The sequence below is a fragment of the Triticum dicoccoides genome, chromosome 2A, assembly GCF_002162155.2.
Source record: "Triticum dicoccoides isolate Atlit2015 ecotype Zavitan chromosome 2A, WEW_v2.0, whole genome shotgun sequence".
In the NCBI taxonomy this organism is placed as follows: domain Eukaryota; kingdom Viridiplantae; phylum Streptophyta; class Magnoliopsida; order Poales; family Poaceae; genus Triticum; species Triticum dicoccoides.
In genome coordinates this window covers 194323695-194330436 of record NC_041382.1, presented here as the reverse complement: position 1 = coordinate 194330436, position 6742 = coordinate 194323695, and the positions used below count along the sequence as shown (strand labels likewise).

Sequence of the window (6742 nt, the reverse complement as noted above, 5' to 3'; positions counted from 1 at the left end):
TAAGAAGGATGGTGAATTGTGAGCAGAACACGCTAGAAAGACAAAGCCTTTAAGATGTCCCTTTGAACATGAGATGCGGATCGTTTGTATTTACTAAGTAGGTTCTGCTCCTACCATTTACCTAAAAAATGATTCAAGTTCCCCAATTATAAGTAAAGATGCCAGATGTTAAATTACTCACAGGGAATACAAATCTGCATCTCAAGCTCAAAGGTGCGGCACACAAGATTTCGTTCACTCATAGTCACACATTTTTTACAGACTTCATACAAACAATTGGTCGAATGGCACTCTCATTTAACGAGGCATTATCAAACACAATCATAAGCAAAGAACAAACTCACCTACATCTATCTCTCTGAACCAGCAAAGACATCCAAAATTCCACAACAATTCCACCATATTGCCCAATGCCATGCAGCAGCCATAAAATCCTAGTCACACATATGCAGATCCTCAATTGTAATTAGCGTTCATGATCCAGGGGTCAGTGGAGAAACATCTCTGTCACATACTTCTTGAGTAGTCATTAGAGTAAATCTCTTTGAATTAATTGCATTCACACCTGGCCTTCGTCTCTGATTGATGCGCAGGATGCACCTTGGCTGTGTCCAGGACCACCACATCCTCGCTCTTCACCTCTGGTCCACGGACGGACTCAACGCCAAGGAGTCTGCGCTGCTCCGCTCCATCGTGGCCCCGCGCGCGCCCAGCAGGCTGCTTGTGTTCGCCCTCTCGCTGCAGCTCCTCGCGCTCGCGGCGGTCAACTACGGGCAGGGCGCTGCCACCGCCTTCATCACCGACAGTGCCGAGGACGCGCGGGGCGTGCTTGTTGGGCGTGGCCCCAACAGCTCGGCGGCCGTCCATGTTTCAAGGTACCCCGACCCAGCCGGGGTGGCGTGGGTGGTGCTGCGGCACGCGAGGTCGAGCCCGGTGTGCCGGCGCCCGACGGGGACGGTGCGCAAGTTGGGCCGCCGGCAGGCGCTGACCTCCTTGTCACGGGAGGTGCTTGACGCGACGTGGGGCGTGGTCGTCGTCGACGGGCCGAGCGGGGCAGGTCCCGGGGAGCTGGGGAGGATGGGCGCCATATACACCATGGCCGCGCGCGCGACGGGGGCGAAGCGGTGGACGTGGCGGTGCACGAGATGAACCGGACGATTAGTACCACCTCGTTTATATTACGATTTTGTCTATACAAATCATAAAAGCGTATTATGACATGAGAAGAAAGCGCATTGTGACGGTGAACTCATGGAGTCAATCCGTGCTTTATTATTAGGGATAGATTATTAGGGAAAGACTAGCAAAAGGGCCCGTGCGTTGCAACGGGGACAAAATATCACACATGGTTCAAGATTTTAGCAATCCAATCACCGACTTGCATGTGTCTAGTTCATTCAAGCACCGGCTCTTCTGCCATGACCTCTAAGCTCATCCTCGCTTTACTGTGAAGTTGAGAGAGTATCCATATCAACACATATGCCAGATTATTGCTATACCTCACCCTTAGTCTTTTTAATTTTGATTGTCAATTTGGGGACATATATAAATTGATGGGATCATATGTAAATTTGTGAAGTGGTACTTTTTTTGGAGTAGATGATACTTCTAATTAATAAAGAATTTTTTTATGGTATCGAAAGCTGGCCAATGACCCAATAAAGAGAATAGTAAAATGGATATGGCTGAATCATCTTCTAAAAAAAGGGATGTGGCTGAATCATAGATAGCCCGTGGCAGTGAAATAAAAGGTCGCTTTCCCTTAAAAGATGAAATAAAAAACATTCTTTCTAAAAGGGGAGCTTGTAATGCGCCCAAGCGAGGAGAGGCCGAGCTCTTCCCCGGGATGCCATCTCCGCCGCCTTCCTCTCGGCTGCAGCCGGCGAGCCCAACTGTCCGCTATAACCTCGCGTCGCCGCCCTTCTCTATGCCTTCTCCCTTCCTTTCCTTCCTCTCCATCGTCCCCTTCTTCTCCCGCCTCTCTCCTCCCTCATCTCTCTCTCCTCCCTGTTGTTCCTTCTCACTACTGCTCCTGTACAATGAAGCGATTTGATGGGTAAATAAGCGTGTCTATTGATTGGAGAATAATTTTATTTAATCAGTGATTGATGTAAAAAATCCTATTCGGTGAGTGCTCTCCCGTGTCCAGCCCGCTCGGGTGCCCATTGCATTTGCATCTGGTTGTAGACAACGATTCCACGAGCCCTCTCGCGTGGACGACGAGTGTCGTCTGACCCCCACACGCATCGTTGTCTGTCCTCTGATATTATCTTTCTTAGCTGCCCTCATCCTCGTCTCTTCCCCATGCCTTTTCTCCCCAACTCTTGATTCTCTCTTCCTTCTCTCCCCTTTTCTCTGTCCAGCGGGGAACTACCACCGTGCGCAGCACTCCCAATCCCCCCTCAACGATCGCCACTGCTTCAAGGCCTTCCCCTAGGCTCTCATTCCAGATCGGATCGGATCGAGGCCACCACCGAGCCTCCCGAGCGCCTCCTTTCTCCTTCTTCCTCCACCATATTTCTTTTTTAAATCACATGAACTTTTTTAAAGAGCATGAATTTCTTTAATTACAAAATATTAGTAATCATGTAAACACTTCTTAGAATTACATGAACAAACTTTTCTTGAGAAAAAGGTGAACAAATTTCAATTGGTGTGAGCATTATTTTGATACTAGTTAATTCCCCGCGCATTGCTGCGGGACATTTTCTCCAATATACCTATTGGAGAAATGCACATAGAGCAGAAAAATGTAAATAATAATAATAATAAACAATTGTATGGGCCACCATATTTATGTTCGACACCTAAGTTTCTAGTATGTTTATCTTAAAGAGCACATTCTCCAAATAAAAGTTGTCTGAGATTAGGACCTATTAGTATGTAGTAATATGATTGTTCCAATAATCATTAGAAAAGGTTGAACACAACATGATGAAAACTTGTCTAGACGGCCATTTTGAAAATTGAAGCAAATATGTGCAATATGCTAAAAAAGATGGGGCTGAGATAATAATGCATACAAATTGAAATTTTGACTGACCTTGAAGGCCAATAGTTGTGAATAGATTGCATTATGCAAGCAAGTGGAAACCGTTACTCATCATCCGGTCATATTTGTCCATGTGTAATTATCCCGAACCATGGAAAATATAATTTATGGGGCAACTGACTTGAAGGAAATACAGAGCACGATAAAAGAAATCAATGTCAGGAAAGATCAAATGCAAAAGAACATCTATAGGGCAATAACCTGCACATAGTGACGTGCCCACTCTAATCTAACTACACGGATACGACTGAAATGAAATCGACGGTTAGGTTAAGCAGAGTCCAAAAGTAATAGAGGAAATCACTATGACAAAAAGAAAGATGAGTAGCGGAGGCTAGAGGACAGTGGGCATTGCTGTCTGCAATACCTTGTGATGACAGTGCCAATCAGAGCAAGGATATCCTTCAGCAAGTTTTCAGTGCAAAATTCATTCAAGGGACCCTGATATGCCAGTACATCGCATGATGCCGCCGTCCGGTTAACATGCAGATCAACCACATAGATGGAGATCTGTGCAACAATTTCGGTGACGGTGAGACACAAAAACAAATATTTAATTGAACATGACGTTGCCGAGATAAAGATACCCCTGAAGAGTGAAGGTCCATCGGGCGTGGCCACATCCCCATTGAACGCTCAGCTCTCCTCCAAGCATTCGTTGCTAACCTCCATCCCATGGTGGAGAACCTGGCAGCTGGCCGGTGTCTCCATTTGCTCCTTCCTCCCTGGCCGAAAAGGAAGCCTGCACCCAGGGCCGGCCCTGAGGGGGGCCAGGAGGGGCGGCCGCCCCGGGCCCCCTGTATGAAGGGGCCCCCGATGGATTGGTTTCCATATACGTACATGATGTTGCCCATGCAACAGATCGACTGATTCCAAAGAAACCAGAGAAAAAAGGTAACAGATCGCCATCTTCTAGACTTGCCGCACGGGCGCTATCTTCTCGCCTTCTAGTCCGCTTCACAATTGGCAACGGATCAGCGTTTCCGGCTGATTCCGGCTGCGTCCCCGGCTGTGTATTCTAATCGTGATTTTCTGTTGCTACACGTGATTAATGGAAGAAGGTAATGCAATTTTCTAGATTCCGATCAACCTCCTCTTCAATGCAAATTCCTCTTTTTCTATGAACTTCATGTAGATCATTCATTCGTTTCATGAAGATCATTCCCATACATATTTCTTTCTCACACTTCAATTTCTTGTGTTGGTTGGCATTACAAAAGTGGAGCTTGGATTTTTGTTCGTGACTAATAAGCAGCAGCAATATCTTGCAATTTTCTAATTTTACATCCATCCAGGTACCTTGTTCCAAGCCTTTCTTAGCAAAATTTTATATTTATTTAATTAATAGTACTTTTAATTTCGTGTATCATATGTTTGTGTGCTAATTAGTAAGATGTTATCTAGAAAGTATCCATTTGGTAATGAGTGAAGAAAACAAACTTGCATATGGGTTGATTGACAATCAGAAAGGAGATAGTATTAATTTTTCTAGAACAGATCATACAAGTACTTCTGCTAGAAATTCCGAGGAATGCCTTTAGTTACTATTGAAGAATAGGTACGAACATAACTGAAATATATAAGTGCCGACTGAGAAGAGCAACCATTTTTTCTGTGCATGTTTATGACCTTGGTTTGTTGTATAGTCTACATGACAAGGCAACATAAATATAGTGCATCGAGTATTTAGTTGCAATTGAAATAGAGAAAATTTTAGCTTTAGGGCCCCTTTTTGTTGTCTTGCCCCGGACCCCTGAAATCTCAGGACCGGCCCTGCCTTCACCATGTCAGATCCCACATGATACAACTGGAACCATCCTCCACTATTTCCCCAACGCCGCCGGGGCTAGGTTCGCCGGAACATAGAGAGAGAGAGAGGAGTGGAGACCAAACAGTAAGCAGCACCGCCGCTGCCATCTCGACGATGCTACAGGGACCAGACCAATTCCCACCGGCAACAAAAACACAGCGAGATAGCACACAGAGCCATCGGAAGCGTTCCGGACCGGCGGTGGTGCCGCAGGAGCGAACCACACAATGAGATCACCTCCTAGCCGCCGCATCCATTTAGCCAAGGGAAAAGATATGGGTCCTTTTTATTTAAGAGAGAATGATCGAAACGGACGCACCACATGGAGAAAAGATTAGACGGCTGGGCTTCTTTTGTTTTAAATGAATGCGACGATTGGCCTTCGGTGTGCAGTTTAAGACTGGAAAGGGAGGATGAAAGCATGTCTATATGTTAATAGAACCAAATGAAATACTATAAAATAATTGCTAAAGCCCGTTTACATACGCCGGTCAGCACGCAATCTGGTAACTGAATGCTTACATGGCCATTGTGGACGCTGCTCAACCTGTGGCCGGTCCCCCCTTGTAAGCCGGTAACGGAACGCTGATATGGCTAGACTGATGATGTGGATAGCTTGTATGTTAAGAGAAATAAAATAATCGAGATGAATTATTTAGATATTATAGATTATAGATTATAGATATGAACACTATTCTTAAAACTACATAAACATTCTAAAATTCATGAATGATTTTTAATAACTACTCCCTCCGTTTCAAAATAGATGACCTAACTTTATATTAAATTTGTACTAAAGTTAGTGCAAAGTTGACTCATCTATTTTGGAACGGAGGGAATACATGGCATTTTTTTAAAGGCACGACCACATAAAATTAGAACATGCGTAAATTGGATTTTAGATGTGTGGCAAGTGATCAGATTACACGTCTGCACGTCTAATTTTTTTTCTTGCTATAGTGAACGGGAGGAGAGCTATTCTTAATGATTTACTCTAGTTGTGCCCTGAGCTTGTGCAATTTTCTCGTTCGTGACTACGTGGCTCAGTAAGGAAAAAAAGGGCACTATGTGGAGTGCTACACGAAGAATATTTTGCTTTGACTGGTCAAAGTACCCATCGCCAAGCGAAGCAAACCGTACAACGCCGGAGCATTGCGCGACTGCCAGCGTCCTCACCGCGCACGATAGTTGGGCTGTGCCAGCTCATGGGCTTAGTTCGCTAGGCCTATTCTGGGTATAGAAGGAAACTGAAACTGTGACAACGAAACTGGACAGACGAAATTTAATATCACCTCACGTATATGTTTGAAATTTAAACTAAAAACGTAAATTTATGAAAAGAAGCGTATTATAACGATGAATCCGATAAAATTAATTCGTGCTTTATTATTAGGGAAGGGAAAGATGATGGTAAGAATTTTTAATACTACTGAAGTTCTACATAATACCCTCCCTTCGCACCAAAGGTGACCAAATGGGCCGGTCCTGGCATGCTGGCCTGATAGCCCGCGTGCCCGCCGCCCGGCACATTTATAATCGGGCCATGCCGGCACGTGGCCCAAATATCTGCACGAGCGCTGGCACGGCACGCCCTGTTTACTTTTTTCTTTAGATTCTTTTGTATATTAGCCCCCAAAACAGCCTAAATAGGCCCAAAATCAAGGAGACTGGTGGGCTAAATGTGTCGGTGGGCCGGCCTGTTTCCTTGTTGTACCATGCCTGGCCCAGAGAGCGCGGGAGTGCCGGCTCGGCACAGCCCGTGTATTAGGCGTGCCTGGGTGGGCCGTGCCGTGCCTGGCCCGTTTTGTCCGGGCCGGGCCGGCCCATCTGGCCAGGTCTGCTTCGCCCTATCCTTTCCATCCACACACACACACTTGCGA

At 45.6% G+C, this 6742-nt stretch overlaps 1 pseudogene; it reads left to right on the top strand.

Moving 5' to 3' along the window:
- The first annotated feature begins 571 nt into the window (after positions 1-571).
- On the top strand, positions 572-1223 carry LOC119359259 (annotated as a pseudogene).
- The last annotated feature ends 5519 nt before the right edge of the window (positions 1224-6742 follow it).